The sequence below is a fragment of the Sinocyclocheilus grahami genome, unplaced genomic scaffold, assembly GCF_001515645.1.
Source record: "Sinocyclocheilus grahami isolate Dianchi unplaced genomic scaffold, SAMN03320097.WGS_v1.1 scaffold551.1, whole genome shotgun sequence".
NCBI classification, from domain to species: domain Eukaryota; kingdom Metazoa; phylum Chordata; class Actinopteri; order Cypriniformes; family Cyprinidae; genus Sinocyclocheilus; species Sinocyclocheilus grahami.
The window spans coordinates 636,108-657,585 of record NW_015505730.1 but is presented as its reverse complement, the minus strand read 5'-3'; positions in this window follow the sequence as shown (position 1 = coordinate 657,585).

Below are 21,478 nucleotides of genomic sequence, written 5' to 3'. Positions count from 1 at the left end.
CCCTTAAACCGCATAAACACATTTCATTACACCAAATACACAAAATAATGTTCTTTTTAGCAACATCATATGACCCCTTTAAAAGTTTGGGATCAATAAAAGAAATGAATACTGTTATTCAGCAAGGATGCATTAAATTGATCAAAAGTAAGAGTAAAAACATTTACCCCTTTTTTTTAGTAAATCTGTGGATTTTCTATGTGTTTGGATAATTATCAAGCCAATTAACGCAGTTATCCAAAAATATGCTAAAATGTTGTTGTAGGTCAATTCAATTTGTAAATCAAGATCCTCAGATTTAAATCTTTCAGTTTTAGAATGCGCATGCTGTAAATTAAACATTATTTACTTGACACTTAAACATTTTTAGAACACTTTTTTTGTCTTTCTGACAAAAATGTGGAAATATTAGCACATAGGCTTGTTTGGGTTTGTGTGGCACCACTTCAGCATGGCTGATAATGTAATATCAATGTAAAATCAATATTTTTTCCTATATGTATTAAAAATGTAAACAGTGTCACATATTATTTGTGCACTTTTACTTCATCCCCACTTGTTAAGGTATAACCAGAGAGCCGATCACCTTCTTACATTGGTTTAAACTCGTATCTCATTAGAAATGGCTTTTCCTTCCTGCTTAATCCCAAGGATTTCTGTGACCGTATAGAAGCGCTGCTCGCCAGCAGAAGATAATGGAACCAAGAGCGATGCTGATGCATTATAGAGACCCGTATCTGTCCCTGACTCTGTTAGAATTAGCATGGGGAATATTTTTCTGCTATGTATTATCTTTTTCTGAGGGCGCTGTATCATAGGAAAGCTTTGCTTGCTTACAAGGCCTACAGGGTATTTACTGTGTTTACACACTGACACTGGATTCAAGAGATTACCAGAAGAATCCAGCAATACGACACGAGCATGGCATTGTGTGGCATAATACAGCACCTAGCTTTTTATTTCTAATACTGACATTTATTATTCAAACATTGTTCTTTTTTATAGTTTGGTTGGTTTATGTTTAACTGTTGGTTTAATGTAAAATATTTATTTATTTACTTACTTTTATTGATTGTCATTATATACTGTATAGAACAGGTGATGGATTCCTTCCACTACAGTGCAATGCTTTTGTTCCTAACCCTAAACCTTTCTCAGCAAAGTTGTGTAGTTTTCTATAATGATCAATATGTTTCTTAAACAGAAGACACTAAAAAAATCTATATTTGTATTGATATTGACCAGATTTGTCAATTTAGTCCAATTAGCACAGATTTGCAACCAGTTGCAGCAGTATTGACAGATATGTTTTCATTTTAAGACTGAGCCATAGTTTTTTTAGTAAACCGCTGTTTAATAAATGAACTGCTATTTTTGTGTACCTTTACATCCCTAAGATTCTGAACTTTTTCTTTTATATCATGATATATATTTTTTTGTTATATTTTTAATGCGTTTAAACTCTCTTAATTCCTACAATTGTATTGTAACTTGGACAACATTTCCAATAATTTAAACTATTCTGCACTAACAATATCATACATTTACACTTGCTTAAATATTTCACCTAAAACATCCTCACCATCATGTAGTTTGAAACCTATGATTTTTCAGAAATGAAAGTGGAAGGTAGCTGCCACATGAAATGCAATGAAAGTGCAGTAGTCTGATGGCTGTTCCTCACACAAAGCTGCCATATGGCTTTAGAAGATCTGGAATATAATGTGCGATTCTTATGGGACACTTTTATGGTACATTGTCCTTTCCAAAGCCTAATACTATTCATTTTTCATTGCTTGACAAAAAAGTAACTTGGACATTCAGCTAAATAACTCCTTTGTGTTTAATGGAAAAGAAAAATCGTAGGTTAAAACGACACAAGGGTGAGTAGATGATGACAGAATTTTCATTTTTCCATGAACTATCCCCTTAACAATGGACTGCAGGGAAAGAAAGAAAAAAGAAAATGAAAGAAAGAAACTAATAGCGTTCCTCATTTATAGGAGTCAGATAGTTGTAATTGAACCTTATTTTTATGTATTAAAAGCTGCAGGCTCATTGTTATTGGCCTGCCGTTTCTTCCTGCTCTCCACACTCTGTTTAATTTAGCTGCCTTGTACTGTTCTGGTGTGATCATTCCTGGTTTGTGCAGGGTTGATAAGGGGCGCTGAGGTTCATTACAGTTTGTCACAGGCAGCAGACATCATGTTCACCATCCTACACTCTAATCCTTTGCATGCAAATCTCCGGCTAGGTGGGTATCCAGGCAACAGAGATGACTTTGAGACAGAAAGTGTTCTGCGAGTTTATTTAGCACTGTATAGATGACGAGACTTACCTTATAGGAGACTATAGCCACCTAAACACAAGTCAAGGTGCCCTGCAGTGTTAGTTCACTTGCTCAGTTACTCACCTTCATGTCGTCCCAAACCTGAAATCCTTTATTTTGTGGAATATAAAAGAAGGCGTTTAGGAAAATATCCCAGCTGTTTTTTTTTCCCCGTACAATGATAGTGGATGCAGACCTGGGACTGTCATGTCTATCATTTAGTTTCAGTGTATGGAAAAGAGCAGCTTGGACATTGTGCTAAATAACTCTCTTCATTTTTGAGTGAACTATCCCTTTATGTCTGTCTTTGGTACAGAGGTTGACTTAGATGCTTGTGTTATGTAACCAGTGCATCGTATTGAGCACCAAAAAATCTGAGAATGATTTAAGACGTTGCAGATAAATGAGATATAATGGCAAATGGTTTCTTTAGAAGTGTTGAGGGTCAAACGAGAACATTGGTAAGATAAGTAATAATGCAAAATTCTACTGTTTCAAAAGTTTAATTTTAGTTTAAGCTTTAGTGATCGTATTTGCCAATTTTTGTATAATAATATTTCTAATTAGGTTTTTTTTTTGTTTCAGTCATTTTAGTACATCAACGTCATTTATTTTGTTTCAGTTAGCTGCCAAAACATAATTTCGAATTTGTTTTTAGTTCAAGTTTTTCATCTAATATCTATATTTTATTTCAGCTTTTTTCAGTTAACAACAAAATATTTTAATAGTAGTTATCACTGATAGCACACTGCTTTCAAATATCATGTATAAGTACAGTATCATATATGGCTTTTGTAAGTGGTCTAAGAGTTTGTTATTTGTTTTTCAATGTCTTTTTTAAGCTATACAACCAGGGCTTAAAACTAACGTTTTGCCACACCTGCCATTGGCCAGTGACGTGATAAAATTTACCGGCCAAAATGTTTATTTTTTTTACTGGCCATGAAACTCTTTTTTGCAAAAACAGGCAGTCATTATTAGTACAATGACTAAACATATTAAAATTTTTTCATTTGACCTTTACTTTACTTACAAGAAAAAAAACAACAAACAGATTTCTTGATTTATCTTTTTTTTTGTCCCTAAAAAAACGTTGCGATTCTTGTCCTTTGCATGTTTTCGGCAAATGGCCATCGCCTGTTTCACACATACTCAGTTTGCAGTGCGTATGTGGTGCGTATTTTTTCCGCACCCATGTTAACAGATTAGAGCAGGGCTATTCAGTTAGCTTCATTTGAGGGCCGGATTATCGAATTTAAATTTTGAAGGAAAAGTTAATCTTCCAAAATGAAGCAGCAATATCTTCTCAGGTAAAAGTTATTAGAACCGTGTCTACGGACAAGCTGGCCATCACACTGCTCTGACCTTATCAGCCCGTTTGTATCCTATTATTTAATTCGCTCTTGTCGCTTATGACAGAACAGCTAAGATGAACTCGTCTTCGGAAAAGATTATTTTATTCGCTTACGTCAGAAACAGCGAATCTCTTTAAAAACTAGCTGTTGTTCTCAATAAGTACATTGCATTGTTATATTTCGTAAAAGTTTTACTCGCCAACTGGCGACTGACAGGGTTACATATACTCACCAACGCAGATTTCTACTCGCATTTGGCGCTTGGCGAGTGTTAATTTTAGGCCCTGTATACAACTATACTGATTATGCTGAAAAACAGGTGGCAAGCTATTTTGGATTTATCTTCATTTGAACCTGCAAGATCTTACTTTGTTGCTTTAATCCTATGTAAGCTGTAAATGATATAACTGAATAAGTATGTTCACAGTTTGCATGAACTTTTTGAACTACAGGCATAAACTTAGTCTCATTTCAGAAAAGACACTTTGAATTAACACTTAATTAGAGTCATTAATAGCAAGTGTTAGAAAAGCTTCCATTTATTGTAAAGTGACCTAAATTACTTTCATGCATCTGCCATGAGCTTAAACTTGATTTTCTTTTTCGTTGTTTTTTTCTCTCTTTTTTTTTCCAAATAGTCAGACATGTGATGAGAGAGCATGTTTCGGTTAATGATCACCTCTGGCTAATTGCAATCAAGTAAACCACCATGTGAAGGTCCTCAAGGCGAAGAGTGGCGCTCAGTTCGGGGGGACGTGTAAATGAGGCTTGAGACCTAAAACTGACCTAGTACTTCCACTTGTGACCAATAGTGTCATCGCAATTAAAGGAGGCTTTCACTGTGAAATCAGAGCGAGAGGTGCAACATGCTGCTTATAGAGACTGAGAACTCCCAGACCCAGAGGTATTGGCTGTAGCCGAAGGCCAACAACATTAGAGTTGGAGTAAACCGTCTTCAAACTGACGTGTAGAATTTCTGCAATGATTTCTATTTTTCTCAAACACTCCTGCTGGTCAGACAAACAGATACAGATAGTCCCGTCCCAACATCACTGCTTGAACAAATGTGTCGGTTTGAATGCCTGAACAAACAGAGCACTGTTTTGATAGCGCCACAGTGTTTACACTTTTTGGGGAAATCAGCATACAGATGGCTTCCTTAAAGTTGTCTGCATATTAAACTGGATTTTAACATAAAAAATAACACACTCCAGCTTTAACTGATAGCGAAGAGATCAAAGCTGTAGAAGTTAAGCTGGAATAAACAGAAAAATGTGTTGTAATTCCTTATAACAGAGTTTTGCTCTGAGACTCGCAGGAAATGCAAACATTCATTGGGATGAGAACAGCGCATGCAAACATGCATGTGTACCAAGACGTATGCATATAATCTGCATGCCCAAGTGGTCTGGCTGTCTAGCAGGATGATATTCGACAAGATTTTTCACCCCATATTTTCTAGGAAAGATGTTTGGTCTTTGGAAGACATGTTTACGTCTTTTAGGATGGTGTTAACTTTGGGTTCTGGTTTTGCATTTACATCAGTCTAACAGCAAGAGCCTAGACTGCATTCAGAGATTTTGGATCTTTCATATAATGTCTGATAAAATAATATAAGAAGCTGTAAAGCTTTATGGTTGGTATAGTGATACCGCATTGTAATAATTCTGTGTAATGTGAAAGTCAACATGAAACAGCATTCGCAAACAATTTTACTCCCATAATATGACATTTCGGAGTGCAATCGTATATTCAGTGAGTAAGAAAAATGGAATGGCAAGCGATTTTACTGATTAAATTGAATAAAACAAAGCCGACACTCATTTTTTTAAGGAGGCTATCATTAATAGTAATAGTAAACCTATCACTTTTCCCCTCTTATTTGGCATAGGTGGCATCAGCAGAAAAGTAAAGTTGTTTTAGAGGCGGATGCACCATATAAACAGGTTGGGCTATTTTTTTCCCCAGAACTTTTGACTGATTCAAGATAACTTTTTTTTAACTACTCAATCTAAAAAACATAACTACACAATGACTCAAGTAACATTCTCTTTATTAAAAACTTTCAAAACCATGTGGTCAACCAGTGGTCAGCATGGTGTAAATGTAAAACTAGTGCTGTCAAACGATTAATCGCGATTATTGTTTACATAATATATGTAATAATATATGTTTACTGTGTATGTTATGTATATATAAATACACATACATACAGTATATATTTTTATATATATATATATACATAACAAAGATACACAGTACATACACATATATTATGTAAACAAAAACCTTTATTTTGGATGCGATTAATCTTTTGACAGCACTATGTAAAACAAATTCACTTAAGTATATTTGTAGAATTAATTGCATTTGAATTCAAAACGTAATAAATATAACAACAGTAGTAAGCTATTTACAGAAAATAATGGCACCTTTCAGTCCATCACCATCACGCAAACATGGAATATATCAAACATGCAGTAATTCTATATAGGTTTTTGCATTCCAATGTGCTGTTTTTCCATTGTTGTTTCTTTAAACATGTTTGATGTGCAAGATGTTTGACCATTGGCGTTTTTTTCAGCTTTGTGCGCATGAAACAGCATTCTAAATATGCAGTGACGACGAGGCGTTCCCCATAGCGACCCCTAGAGGACGCAGTGTCTCGTTCCCTACTCAGGGAACCATGGTTACATAAGTAACCCGAGACGTTTAAAGAAGTTCAACTCGCGTCTTATAACCTTGCCTTTTTTTACCATTCTGCTGCCGGCATCTCGTGTTTTTCAATGCAAATACCCATGCTTTGTGGTTAGAGATATGTTTTATGTTACCGTTTTCTCTTAACTGTTATCATTGGTGTATTGTCAACGTGTCTAGTTGTAACATTTGCAAATATTTTTGATTCAAAATCGCAATTTCTTGAGGAAAAAAATGCATCTTGGCAAAACATTACACTCGAATGAATCAATTAAATTGGAAAAAATCGCCCTGACCTATAAATAGGGTCAATTTTGTTTTCATTTTGACTCTATGCATCCATTCAGCAGACAAAACAAAAGCTATTTTTGGTGAATAATGATGCTTGTTGTTATATAGTGCTAACTTGCAGTCATACTGTGGTTACATAAAGACTCAAGAGAGATAATTGTGGTAATCTTGCTGAGTTTTGATTTGAAGCAATGCTACTCCTGTGGTTTGAGCCTGACAGGTGATCTGTATTTAGCCATACACTATTTAAATACGTTACCTTAAATTCAATCGAACAGCACTCAGATTTGACATTTAATCACTTGTTTTATATGTTACTCAGTGGGAACTATTTGGTTAACATTGATTTTTCGCAAGTAAGGTGAGATATATCCGAACAATTCCTTCCTGTTATGCATGGCAATGGCAACATTCCTATAGGGTCCCATGCTCCTTAAGGTCTTACAGTCCAAGAAGGTCTTAAACGGTTCTAATTGAGACCTCCGAGATGGAAGGAGCTTGAGTTGGCTGTCTATGAGCAGTTTCACATTGAACTTTTTCCATATGCAGCTGATAAATATGGATGCGCGCAGAGAGTTTGCAGTGTGCTTCCACAGCCGTAGTATTTGAATAAATGTTTTAAACCCTCACACTCGCGGGGATTCTGACTAGCCAAGCCATTTGTGCGAGCAACAGCTGGTAAATGAGTTGCATAGCTATTTTATGCATGAGAACAATGTGGGAGGATATTTCATTTGTCTCTACTCTTGACCTGCAAAGCTATCTGATTGTTGAGCTTTTTACTACAAACCCTTCAACATCTAATCATGCCACTCTCGACCTTGACATGTTGAAACGAGAGCATTTCGACTTGAATATCGAGTGCTTCTAATGTTGCCCTTTTGATGCGCTGATACGCTATAGATTCACCGTCAGGTGGGTTTGTATGTGAAGAGTGAGGTTTGGGAAAAAGTCAGAATGTAATAAGTGACACCCTTTTAGTTCATTCAATTTGCTGATTTGCAAAGGAATTCATCAGGAATTATATAGTGTTTAAAAAAGTGATACATGCAATATAAGGTAACATTTAATAACAGAAAATATTCATTTCTGTTATTCTATACATTTTTAGGAAGTAGTTATTAAATATTACCTATAAACCTTTCTATTATTTATGTACTTTTCACTTATTTTTTATTTACCATTTTATTATTATTTTATTATAATTTTAAATGGTATTACATTTTATTAAATAATAAATTATATTAAAAACTATAGTTGACTATTTAAATTCATATCACATAATCATTTCAATCTGAATTTAATCATTTTTCTATTTGTATCCTGGTTTACATATCCAGGTGACATTTTTTAAAAACTTGGTTATTCATATCAGTTTAATCGTTTTTCTATTTCCACCTTGTTTAATGCTATCCCTGCTACTTATGTAGTGTTTCCTAACCTAACAATATCTAAATAATATTATATGGTGTTCCTTAATTGACATTATTTATTAATTAATACTGTTAATTAATGTTCCTTAATTAATATATATATATAATAATAATGATGTTTAAAAAAAGTTTGTTGATTTTTTTTTTCTTTTTCCACTTGGTTTAATGTTTTTCTTGTTCGTTAAATATATAAATACTATTACATGGTGTTTCTTAAAATAATATTTGGAAATATTTATTAATAAATTATATTTAAAATGATAGGTGGCATTTCAAACTTTGGTTATTCATATCATTTATTTTAAATTTAATTATAGTTAATAATAATCTTTTTACTATTTCTATTTATTACTACTCCTGATGTTGTTGACTTTTACTACTTCTGTGTTGTTTCTTAACCAGAAAATAATGCACAAGATGGTATTCCAATCCATATAGCTGTTTTCTAGAGGAGCAGAAGCTCATTGGACATGCTGACCCTCATTTTTTCCCTGTGCCATATGCCTGCACTTTGTCAAAGGCTCCTGTTGTGGGGACCGGTCACAGTTCACATCTAACCTTTAACAAGATTAGTCTCTGAGTGACCTATCCTGGATGATGGACTTCCCCTACTCTCTGAAATACCAGCCCTGTCTGTGGCATTATTCAGGTGAATGACAGCCCATATTCCCCTAAGGATCCCGCGGCTCTGCTGTGTTGACAGGGCTCGGCACCGCTTTGATGATATTCCACAATGTGATGATGCCTGTGTTACAGCATCAGCACTTTGATTTGATGTTGTTTTTCTGTTCTTCTTACAACCCTTCATCTGCACAAATCCTTACAGGGTTTGATATATTAGACCTGAGGCAATTCATTATTTGCTGTGCATCAGGTTCTCACCTTGAATTGCATTTTAAAGTAGCAGGGAATAATGCAGTCTGATAGCATGTGATTTTTCCTTTATCTTTACTTAAAATTACACATTTAGCTAAACCTTTGCCTGTTGGGTTTTATTTTTCACGTTTCAGCTCTATATGATTGTTAAAGGCATTGGAAGCAGTATGCGGAAAGACTAGGGCTGCGTGATTTTAGGAAAAATATAATTGCAGTTTTTCAAATAAAGATAGTGATTGCGATGCTATGCTTGTCTATATATTCTCTCTCTCTCTCTCTCTCTCTCTCTCTATATATATATATATATATATATGTATGAATATAATAATAATTATTATTATATCAAATATTTATATAATAATAATAATAATAATAATAATAGAATAACAATAATAATTAATAGATTTTATTATTTACTACTAAATAACAATAATACTAAATAATCTCAAATTTACTAGTAAAAAAAGAAATATTACTATTGTAATATTTAATTGTTAAAACATTTAATAAAAATATAATAATAGTAATAATAATTTGTTTTACATTAAAACTGTAAAATTACAATTTCTAATATTTATAGCTGTCTTAAGTTCTTAATTTTCAAAAGTTAAACCTTCAAATTTTTAAGCACTTCACTTCAAAACATGCAGCACATACATTTTTTTAAATTAAATCACAGCTTTTGTAATTTGATAATTGTGTAGCCTTATCGAGGGCTGCACAATTTGGAGATTTTTTCTGATCAAAATTGTGATTGCATTTTAAAATGCTCTTTAAAAATCCAGGTTTGCTGTGTTTGATTGTAGGGCTGAACAATTTTGGTTTTAATACATTATGTGATTACATGTCAATAATAATAGTAATAATTATTTTTATTATTATTATTTATTATTTTACTAAATAAAACAAAACAAGAAATATTACTATTGTATTATATTCTATGCAAAATAAAAATGAGTGTTTATGAAAATAATAATAAAATAATAGTACTAATAATAATTATTATTACTATTAATAATATTGTAATCATTATTATATTTTACATTGCATTGTTTTCTGATTAATGTAGGCGCAATTAAAGTAATAAAACTTGTACAACTGATTTCCCTTCATGAAACCTTGTTGCCTAAAGGCCTTTTTACGAGATGCAGTGCGAGGGTTGCTGATGTATTTCGTGTACAAGGAGAATCATCTGGGGTTGGAAGGGCCAGCCATAACTCAGCTGAATATTTCGGGGTGCCATAATTTGAACGAAATCAATTATGCATGCGCGCTTGTGTAATGAATGTAAAAAGAGTTACCCTATCATTCATAATCTGGAGGGAAGGGGAAATATGAGCGCCTGGCTTGGGCACTTAGTGGCGTTTCTAAAGGGCTGGGTGATACTTGAGCCACGGGGGTCAGAGGAAGAGATAGAGCCCTTTCCTTTGTGCGAACAGATTACAGCTCCAAATATAACACCTCGGACACTGATAATGCTGCATCTAATGCACGTTAAAAGTGAGTCAGTGACTCGAACTGACAGGGTTTTAGATGGTGCTGGTGCCACAAGGATGAAGAGGGAAAGTCAAGGCTCCTGAGTTTGTTAAGGGGTGGTTTATATCACGTAGCCGCTAATTTGTTTTACTACAAATTTGGCAGAACAAGACCGAAGTGTGGTTGTGTGTGTGTATACTGTATGTCCACTGTCACAATACGGTAAATCTATGATCCGGCTTCCTAGTCATGTAACCTTGTAGGGAAGAGCGAAATCATTGGCGTTTCTGATGACCTTCAATCAGAAAAGCTGTAAAATATTACAACCATTAATATCCAGCACCAACATATGAGTGAAAATGATACACATAAGGGTGGGAAGATGCTATTGATGGTGTTTATGAGATCCCATGGGGAGTGTCATGAAATACCCATTCACTGTCACCGACAGACATTGGGCATTGATTGGAAAAGGATCATGTGTCCTTCGATCACAAATGCTATTACGCAGTTGCCAGCTATTTGCAGCTCGTGTAAAGCGTGTCAGTAAAGCATTTTGTCACCTCGTCCCTAGTGTAGACTTGTTTAAGACTGTTATTCCTGGAAAATTAGATAATTAGCAATAAGCCACAGTAAGAATGTGCGTTACAGTGATTTTACCATCGATACTGGGTGTTCTTGGGAAGTGGAGTAACCCTTTTAAACCAAAATGTAATTCCCTTAACTGAAGTAAAATCATTATAATGCCCCATTTGCACTGACAAGAGCTTTTATAGCTGGAGGTCATAAGGTCATTAGTAGCTGTTTCTGCCGTTGGATGCCCATTAACGCTAATAGTTGGTTGTGTCACATGATTTGAAAAACTGAAAATACAGTAGTTGAGATGTATCAAATGTAAAAAAAAATAAAAAATTCTGATAAAAAATATTTTTCAAGCAAGCTTTGTGTATATATTTTAATATTTGATTATTTAAATGTATTACTATTTGTTATTTTTAATAATTTTTTATTCACTGCTTATTTGAATAAAGTTAAACTTTCTTTATTTAAAGTATGTTGGTGTAAATCGGCAGCACTTATTTAGAATCAATAACTTCATGTTATTTGATTGTTCTGTCTGAACGTACCTTAGTGTGCAGCTTCAAATGGCTAAATGTTGTTTAAAACTTAAAGAAATGTGATAAAAGACACCAATATTCCACTTATACAGTCGTGGTCAGAACTATTGGCACCCTTGGTAAATATGATCAAAGGCGGCTGTGAAAATAAATCTGCATTGTTAATCATTTTGATCTTTTATTTTTCAAAATTCACAAATATCTAACCTTTCATTGAACTAAAACAATTGAAAATGGGGGAAAATCTCATTATTAAATAAATGTTTTTCTCACATACACGTTGGACACTATTATTGGCACCCCTAGAAATTCTTATGAGTAAAATATCTGTGAAGTATATTCCCATTCATATTTACAATTTTGAGCATACCAGGGTGATTATGAACATGAAACTATCCAGCCATGGCTTCCTGTTTCACAGGAATATAAATAGGAGGGAAAACAAAGGCCAAATTCCCTTAATCATCCATCACAATGAGAAAAACCAAAGAATATATTTCTGATGTGCAACAAAAGATAATTGAGCTTCACAAATTAGAAAGTGACTTTAAGAAAAGAGCTAGAGCAGTGAAAATTCCCATTTCCACCATCAGGGCAATAATTAATCATTTCCAATCAACAGAAAATGTTACAAATCTGCCTGGAAGAGGACGTGTGTCTATACCGTCCTAATGCACGGTGAGGAGGAGAGTTTGAGTGGCTAAAGACTCTCCAAGGACCACAGCTGGAGAATTGCAGAAAATAGTCTCAGGGTCAGAAAACCGGCACCTACACCACATGTTGTTTGAGAGGGTTTCAAGAAAAAAAATCAAGAAAAGAAAATGCTGTCATCCAAAAACAATCCCCAACATATTCTGTTGTCAGACACGACTGGAACTTCAAATGGGACTGGCTTCTATGGTCAGATGTAACTAAAAAATTAGCTTTTTAGTAACAGACTCTCAAGATTGGTTTTGTGCACACAGGGATAAAAAGTACCCCATGTGTACAATGAAATAGACTGCTGTATTTTTAATGTGGGCCTATATTTCTGCTGGAGGTCCTGGACATCTTGTTTAGATACATAGCATATTTGATTCTATCAAATACCAACAGATAAAAAATCAAAAAGTGACTGACTCTGTAAGAAAACTTATAATGGGCCATGTTTGGGTCTTCCAACTGGACAATAATCCAAAAACAAACCTTAAAAACAACACAAAAATGGCTCACTGGGCACAAAACCAAGCATCTGCTATGGCCATTCCAGTTCCCTGACCTGAACCCTATAGAAAATGAGTGTGGTGAACTGAAGAGGAGAAGCACCATCATGGAGCTGGGAATCTGAAGGTTCTGGAGAGAATCTGGATGAAGGAATTGTCTCTGATCTCTTGTCAGGTGCTCTCTAACCTCATCAGGCATTATAGGAGAAAACTCAGAGCTGTTATTATGCCAAATGGAGGTTTCAAAAAGCATTGAATAAAACGGTGCCGTTAATTGTGTCCAATGTGTATTAGAGAAAAACATTTATGTCATAATGATATTTCCCCCCATTTTAAATTCTTATTCTCCAATGAAAGGTTAGATTTATATGCATTTTTTAAATAAAAGATCAAAATGATTAACAATGCAAATTTATTTTAGCAGCCTTCTTTGACCATATTTACCAAGGGTGCCAATAATTCTGACCACGACGGTATATGTGACCCTAGCTGTGAAAACCCATCTGAAGTTATCCTTTTTTGTGATTTATTGCTTTCTACATAAAATCATCCTTCATAAGGAAAAGAACATTCTGTGAAAATGTTACCTTGATATCTTTAATATTGACTGAGTAAGGTTATGTCAAAGATTGAAATCATAGTGAAATTAATGGTTGAAATTAAACTTTGATTCTTGTTATCTCATAATTATATTTTGAGACTTTAGCCTGGATTTCACAGACAGGGTCACATATTTTCAAAACCAATATAAAAAAAATATTCTGGAACAAATATTGTAAATATAAACATAAATTCATGTTGTAAGCTGTTTATAGTTTCAGGACAGCATAGCAATGTGGTCCATTTACTGAATATAGAGTTCAACTGATATGTGATCACAAGTGTGCTTATATCAGCTTTTCTTCATTTATTTATTTTTAATGCGGCCTGCCCATTCAAAAATCAGATGTATTCATGTTACATTCATCATACAGTATCTTGTTTTATATATAGAGATATAGGTATTGAATTGTGAAAGTTCAATTAAAAATAAATAAAAACAGTAATTTAACTATATGCCCACACTTTCTGTTTTGTTAGAGATGTTATAGATGCTACTAGACTCAGGCTTGGTGCTTGAATTTCTGCGGCATTTATAAGGTCAGCAAAGAACCACGTTTGATGGGAATGATTCTTGACATGAAGTGGGCACGTATGATCCCTTTAATACATGTTTTTCACTTTTAAAATCAATAATTGTTGTTTTGCTAATCAATAAACCTTGTTAACTTTTCTGCGGTGAGCTGATTCAGAGCACTTTGCCTTCATGAATTTGAAAATTGAGGTCACGAACTTACAGTATGTGGGAAAAATATGAGATAATTTTTTTTCTATGAGCTATTTCGTCACCCTCCTGAGAACTGGCACGACTTCTTGGTTCCTATAAGCGCTCCTCCGTAACATCCACAGTGTTGATGCTTTTGTTTTATTATTCATTACAAGTCAACAGCTTCTTGTTTAATGGTGTTCTCTGAGAGGCTGGCGAAACTGCAGACTGCATGTTTTCTTACAAGCTTGCCAGCAGGCCCCTATTATAGGGGGGGGGGGGTCTATATGCAGAGTGCTTTTTTATTAGGCCACTGCAGCCTTCTCTCCATCCTCCTGCTGAAATGATTCGTCTCTTTTGATAGCCCTGCTGGAGTCTGCCGGCGCAAGGAAACCAAATTACTGTGAGTAAATGGCCTTGTTGGTGTTAGCCTAGGAATCCAGGTCATGTGTATATGTGTAAACAGTGCTCCTGAATCCACCCCTCCAGGCATTTTTATCTTTAAGGGGGGGGGGGGGGCTATATGCAGAGTGCTTTTTTATTAGGCCACTGCAGCCTTCTCTCCATCCACCTGCTGAAATGATTCGTCTCTTTTGATAGCCCTGCTGGAGTCTGCCGGCGCAAGGAAACCAAATTACTGTGAGTAAATGGCCTTGTTGGTGTTAGCCTAGGAATCCAGGTCATGTGTATATGTGTAAACAGTGCTCCTGAATCCACCCCTCCAGGCATTTTTATCAAAGTAATCTGCCGTCGAAGTCTAGCCCTAGTGGCTAGCAGACTTGCGGCAACACTTTGAAGTCACTTTGTGTCTGGCTTCAGCATAACAGCAATATTGGCTCAACCAATGGTGCTATTTTAACCTTTCATTATGTATTTGCAGCCAATAGTGTGTGTGTGTGTGTGTGTGTGTGTGTGTACTGTATATATATACTTTTATAAAATTGTATTTAATACACACACACATACATACAGTTCATATTTAAAGCATAAAGTAAATGCGTATAAAATGCTAAAATGCTGTTACATTAAAATATCTATAAAATATTCAATACAAAATTCAATATTTTGCCATTTTACCTATATCACCCTAACATATTTACTTAGATATTTTTAGTTATCTCAAAAATATTTTAAAACAGATAGTATACATTTTCCATCTATGAACTCCATAAATGTTGGCAATAACTCATTGAATAAATTTTTGTCTTTCTTATTGAAAAATGTCAGTGACCTCTAAATGGCCAAATATCAGCCAAAATAACAATCCATAACAGCCTTTGAGTAGAGTTGTGCAAATGTGCCTTGAGCTGCAGTATCTTGAAGCCCTTGCAAAAACAGTTCATCAAAAAAAAAATATATAAAAAAAAGTATAATTTCAGAGCATCTAAAATTGTGTTATTTAGCATGGCACACAGAATCGAGCAGGTTGTGGGGCAATGAGCTGGCAGATTGTGTGTGGTTGAGGCTGATAGCTGGTTGGTTGGTTTGATGGAAGCTGTCTCACTGAAGCCCATGTTGAGATTCTGCTCACATCGGCTAAACCCAGCCGGCGTTTCTGCCTCTGGCTTCTGCAGGATGGTGTGAAGCTCACAAAGACTCGTTGAGGACTCAATCTGCTGTCAGAGACCCTGTGATTTATCTAATGCTGTAAATGAAGGAGGAGGCTGGATTTTTATCAGGCCAGTGTGAGTTAAGGAAGCATGCGTCATGGCTTATTGAGAAGCACTATTACTCAGGTTTTAGGCAGCGTTTGACATGTCTGGATATTTGGGTAGGCTTTTTACTTATGACAATATTGCAATGTTTGTAAAAATATGTGAACAGAAACTGAAATTTCAGTGTTTCACTTTTTTCCCCTCATTTGTATTATATTATATATCATATTACTTTCAAATATCAATAAAAACAGCACAATTGTGAGTGTGATATTGCTATTTTACAACAGTTTAATAAACAAGAAGTTAGAATATTGAGTAACTGCATTTTAAACACAATATTTCCAGATTCAAACTAGTTTTGAGTTTTGGGTACTTTAAAGTTTTAAATGACCTTCACTCAAATAAAAAAAAATTGAATGAATTAAGATTAGTTCATTTTTGCTGAAAAAGTTTCAATGATCCAGGTCAAAGTGATATGATCTACCCATAAAATATTGTGCATTTCAATGTTGGTGTTTCATTCCTCAGTTAACCCTTAAATGCATACCTCGGGTTTTTAGCGACTCGGGACATCATTCTCTACCCTCTCCCTCCTTTATTTTTTAAAGGTAGACATCAACTTTCTTAGTATTCCTCAATCTATTCATTATAAACAATATAGCAAGAAAAAAATAGTAAAATATAAAAGAATGCCTGTTTTCTGATTCATTTTTTGTAAAAAACAAACAAAAAAAAAAAACAATAGTGTTTAGGGTCGCTACAGACCTGAGGTATGTAAATGTGTAAGTATTTTTTCCTGCGCAACTTTAATTACATATCTGATGACTCTATTTGTGCAATGCATCTTTTTTTTGATATACAATGATGACATGATGTTTCACTCATAATTGCCGCAGGCATAAAACAAACGAATATCATCAGCAAAAACTGAACTGGTTTGAATGGCTTTACTGCAGAGCAATTACTATACACAATGAAATATAAATGTCACTGTCATTTGATGCTGGATGTGGTGAATAAGCTGCCAGTGATCAAAATATTGAATATGAAGTCATTGAAAACGATAGTTTTGAGAATATGGTTGAGACCGTGAATGTGAGGTAGATTCTGAATGTACAGTGGAAGTGCGCTCTGACAATGACAGCAATGGTAAAATCATCTGCTCAAATTGAACCTTTTTAAGTTTTAAAAGGAAACGAAATATGCTTTATTTTGTTCTTCTGCAATTGTTAATAAGATATTTTTTTTGCTATTGCAGCAGTTAGAGGTCCATCCATCCTGGATATATAGATCCGGGTCGCTAAAGACCCGAATATGTAATAATGATTGGTGAAACATTCATGCATTTAAGGGTTAATGTGTTTGAACGAATAACTTGAGTGAATGATTTAGTTTCTTTCCTGAATCAGTCATCTTATTTGGACCTGCGGGTCTAACTATGTAACATGCAAAAATAGTCACTGAAAAAATGTGTAATAATGCGTGTAATACACACATTATTATATATTTTTTAGTGACTCTTTTACATATAATGTGTTTGTGTTTGTGTTTGTGTTTGTGTGTGTGTGTGTGTGTGTGTGTGTGTGTGTTTATGTCGCCACCTACTGGTGTAATTGTTTAAAGTAATAATTCACCCAAAAATGAAAATTGTGTAATCAGGTTACTCTGTTCTTCCTTTTTATAAGCAAACCTTGGACTCCTCATGTCCTATTGAGACAAATCACAAAACATTGGTATGGACCGATTGCAGTTTTTTACTTTTGAAATGAAACTAAATTGTGTCAGATCTATTTTTCTTTAATAAGATTCAAATGTCATTCTTCAGACAACAATTTGTGTGTTTGTGTTTGTGTTTGTGTTTGTGTGTGTGTGTGTGTGTGTGTGTGTGTGTGTTTATGTCGCCACCTACTGGTGTAATTGTTTAAAGTAATAATTCACCCAAAAATGAAAATTGTGTAATCATTTACTCACCCTCATGTCGTTCCAAACCTGTATGAGTTTCTATCTTATGTTGAACACAGAAGAAGATAATTTGAAGAATGCTGGTAATCAAACAGATGATGGTCCCCATTGACTTCCATATTATTTATTTCCCTATATGGAAGTCAGTGGGAACCAACAACAGTTTGGTTCTTCAGAATTCTTCAAAATATCTTCTTTTGTGTTCATCATAAGAAGGTTTGGAATGACAGTGAGTAAACGATGACAAAATTTTCACTTTTGGGTGAACTATTCTGTTAGAGCCATAATAGACATTATGCAAATATGAGAACATTGAAGTATTGTTAAAATTATTATTTACTGCATTTGTATTTTTTATAATCTTTAAGAATGTTTATACTGTTATTATATATGCTTTTATTATGTCCTTGCTAAATGATGATGTGATTAAGACGTCATATTTGAGTTAGTGGTGTAGCAAGCAAGAGACGGAGCAATACAGTTCCTTTTATAGGGAAATCCACGCTGCGCCCTCTAGGAGGCACATTGGGGAATGCAGCCTGCATGACCGGTGTCTGAAGCAAGTGTGAAACAATGCCAATCTATTGGTCTACCTGGCCCATGACGTCATAGGCTGAATACTGCTGAATATGTCATCCTCTTTGCTGTCTTCAGGAGCAGTCTGTTTGAAATGCGTGTGATAGACCAGGGCGTGTGAGCATTGTGGAGAGTGTGTGCCTCCGTGCCCGAGGTTTCTGACACTTGAGGACACACAAGATCTATGCGTCATGTGTCTTGGTCGGGAGCTTGCGCGTTCAGTGCTCGAGGGCTCTGAACGCGCTCATTGTGAGTGTCTCCAATGAGAAGCTCCGTTCGCATTTGTCCCTCTTCTCGTGTGATGAGTGACAAGCATTTGTGTCTCGCGGTTCGGGTCCCGCTGCTGCCGAGGCACGGCGAGGACTCGGATCGCGGGATTAGTGGCTTAGGACACACAATCTATGTGTTGTGTCTTGGTCAGGAGCTTGCGAGTTCAGTGCTCGAGGGCTCTGAACGCGCTCATTGTGAGTGTCTCCAATGAGAAGCTTCATTCGCATTTGTCCCTCTTCTCGTGTGATGAGTGACAAGCATTTGTGTCTCGCGGTTCGGGTCCCGCTGCTGCCGAGGCACGGCGAGGACTCGAATTGTGGGATTAATGGCTTAGGACACACAATCTATGTGTTGTGTCTTGGTCAGGAGCTTGCGAGTTCAGTGCTCGAGGGCTCTGAACGCGCTCATTGTGAGTGTCTCCAATAAGAAGCTCCATTCGCGTTTGTTCCTCTTCTCGAGTGATGAGTGACAAGCATTTGCGTCTCGCGGTTCAAGACTCGGATCGCGGGACTCGCAGGGTTAAGATGCTCTTTTGGGTTATCGATCCCGTGTATAGCGTTTGAGTCGAACAGTGCCTGAGGGAATGTGTGCCTCCGTGTTTGGGGCATATTCTTTAGGGCATATTCTGCTTTCGCGTTTGTCTCGGCGAAAAGCACGCTCGTTCAGAGTTACGTGCTCATTGTGATGAGTCACGATGTCTAGGCTCCAGTCATGTTTGTTCCTATTCCCGAGGGATGCGGGACGAAGCGTTTGTGTTTCGCGGCCCGGTTTGCGGTGATCGCTTTGATCTGCTGGATCCGCACACCCTCTCTAAACGTGTTGTCAGATGCTGCAGATTCTATTGGGTTGTTATGACGATGAAGTGTGAGCACGGAATCATTTCAGCCTGATCCTGTGAGATCTAATATGCATGTGATTGTGTTTGGAGAGCCTCGCTGGCCATGAATATATTTTAATACTCTGTGGAGAAATGCTTGCAAGCTTTCTTTCCCAGGGTGTTTCAGCACCTAGAGTGGTTATGGGAAATGTTCCTTCCTGTATTAAGCCAGACGGGTTTAGGAGTGGGCTGCCTCCCCAGGCTTCTGGGTATTTTTAAGTGGGCGGTCCCACTGAATCCTGCTTAGTGAGTTTGCACTGAGTACACTGCTCCCCCTCTTCAGGGTTTTAAGTGAGCAGTCCCTGCTCAGAGTGTAGCCGTCTGCGAATGGTTATGCTCCAGCTCAAGCTTACTTTGATCCGGAAAATGACGGTCTGAGGGCAGCTATGTTCTATCCTGGCTTGGGTTCCCCTTGGCACAAGCTCTCTCAAGTAAGCGCTGAAATCTTTGTCCTGTCTTCAGCCTTATCTGAGGGAACTGCTGTTCGAGGATACCTGTGTCCAGCCCTCTATTGTTTTTGGCCACAGCTTACATCAGGCTTTGATGTCGGACTAATGATGTTTATGTGTTCGCTCTTAGAGAATAATTTACTGATGGCCCGGATCTCCATCTTGTGAGCTCCTGGTCAATGACACGGTGCTACGCTAGCCTATCGTGGGACTGGATTGGGGGCCTCCTGAGTATAGCCATCTGAGGGTGGTTATATTACAGCCATTGTTATGGCAGGACCCCTTTCCTAGAGCCTAGCTATCTGAGGATAGCTATGTGATAGCTCAGTGATTGCTCCTCTCCCTAGGGTTTTAAGTAGCGGTCTCTTGAGCCCTTGCCTAGACAGCGCTATCTCCCCTACTAGGGTTGTAAGTAGATAGCTCACTCTCTGTGGTCTGGGTAGTCTCAGTTGGTCCCCCTTATGGTAGCCCCTTCCTAGGTACCTAGCTATCTGAGGGTAGCTATGTGCTAACTCAGTGATGGCTCCCCTTCTTAGGGTTTTACGTACTGGTCTCCTTGAGCCCTTGCCTAGACAGTGATATCTCCCCTGCTAGGGTTGTAAGTAGATAACCCACTCTCTGTGGCCTGGGCAGCTTTGCAGGACGGTTTTGCCTGGCTATCTAGGCTAGCTGTGTATGGCTATACAAGCCTTTATAAGACATTTAGGACATAGCTATCTGAGGATAGCTGTGTTCTAGCTCAGCAGCTATTTCTCCTTACTGGGATTTAAGTAGCTATCTTTGAGCTCTTCTAGAGGCTTTCTAGTTAGTCTCTTCAGTGGTCTTGTGTATCCAGGCTTATATGACTCACATAGCATAGCTATCTGAGGATAGCTGTGTTCTAGCTCAGCAGCTATTTCTCCTTACTGGGATTTAAGTAGCTATCTTTGAGCTCTTCTAGAGGCTTTCTAGTTAGTCTCTTCAGTGGTCTTGTGTATCCAGGCTTATATGACTCACATAGCATAGCTATCTGAGGATAGTTGTGCTCTTAACGTGGGTGGGATGTTCCTCTTGATCTAATCAAGTTCCCCATTTCTGCCAAGTTGTGTGAGTGGCCTGTGGTGCAGTGGCATGGCCTCTTTCTGAGGAAAGGCTTGGTGTACATCTGTCGCTTCCTTGGTGCTCGGCACGGCATGGTTGGATTTCGTTCCCAAATGTGCCCCCTAGGGGGCTCAACGTGGAGTTCCCTAGAAGGGGAACGTCTCGGGTTACGCATGTAACCATGGTTCCCCAAGAGGGAATGAGATGCTGCGCCCCCTCGCCATGCCTTCGGCCTGCCTGTTTACGTCTCCTTCAGACAGCTAAGTGGATGATGTATTCAGCAGGTGCCCTTTTATACTTCCGGTCACCCCACCTATGACATTATATTCAACCATCTACAGACACCTTGGCAATTGAATCGCCATTGGCTAGTAATTTTTTTTGTTTACTCGCCAGACTGCTATATACAGTGTATATATATATATATATATATATATATATATATATATATAATGTTTGTTAAATGGCACAGTTTTTTAAATATCTGAAAGTACACTCTTAACATCAGTCAGTCAAGCATTAT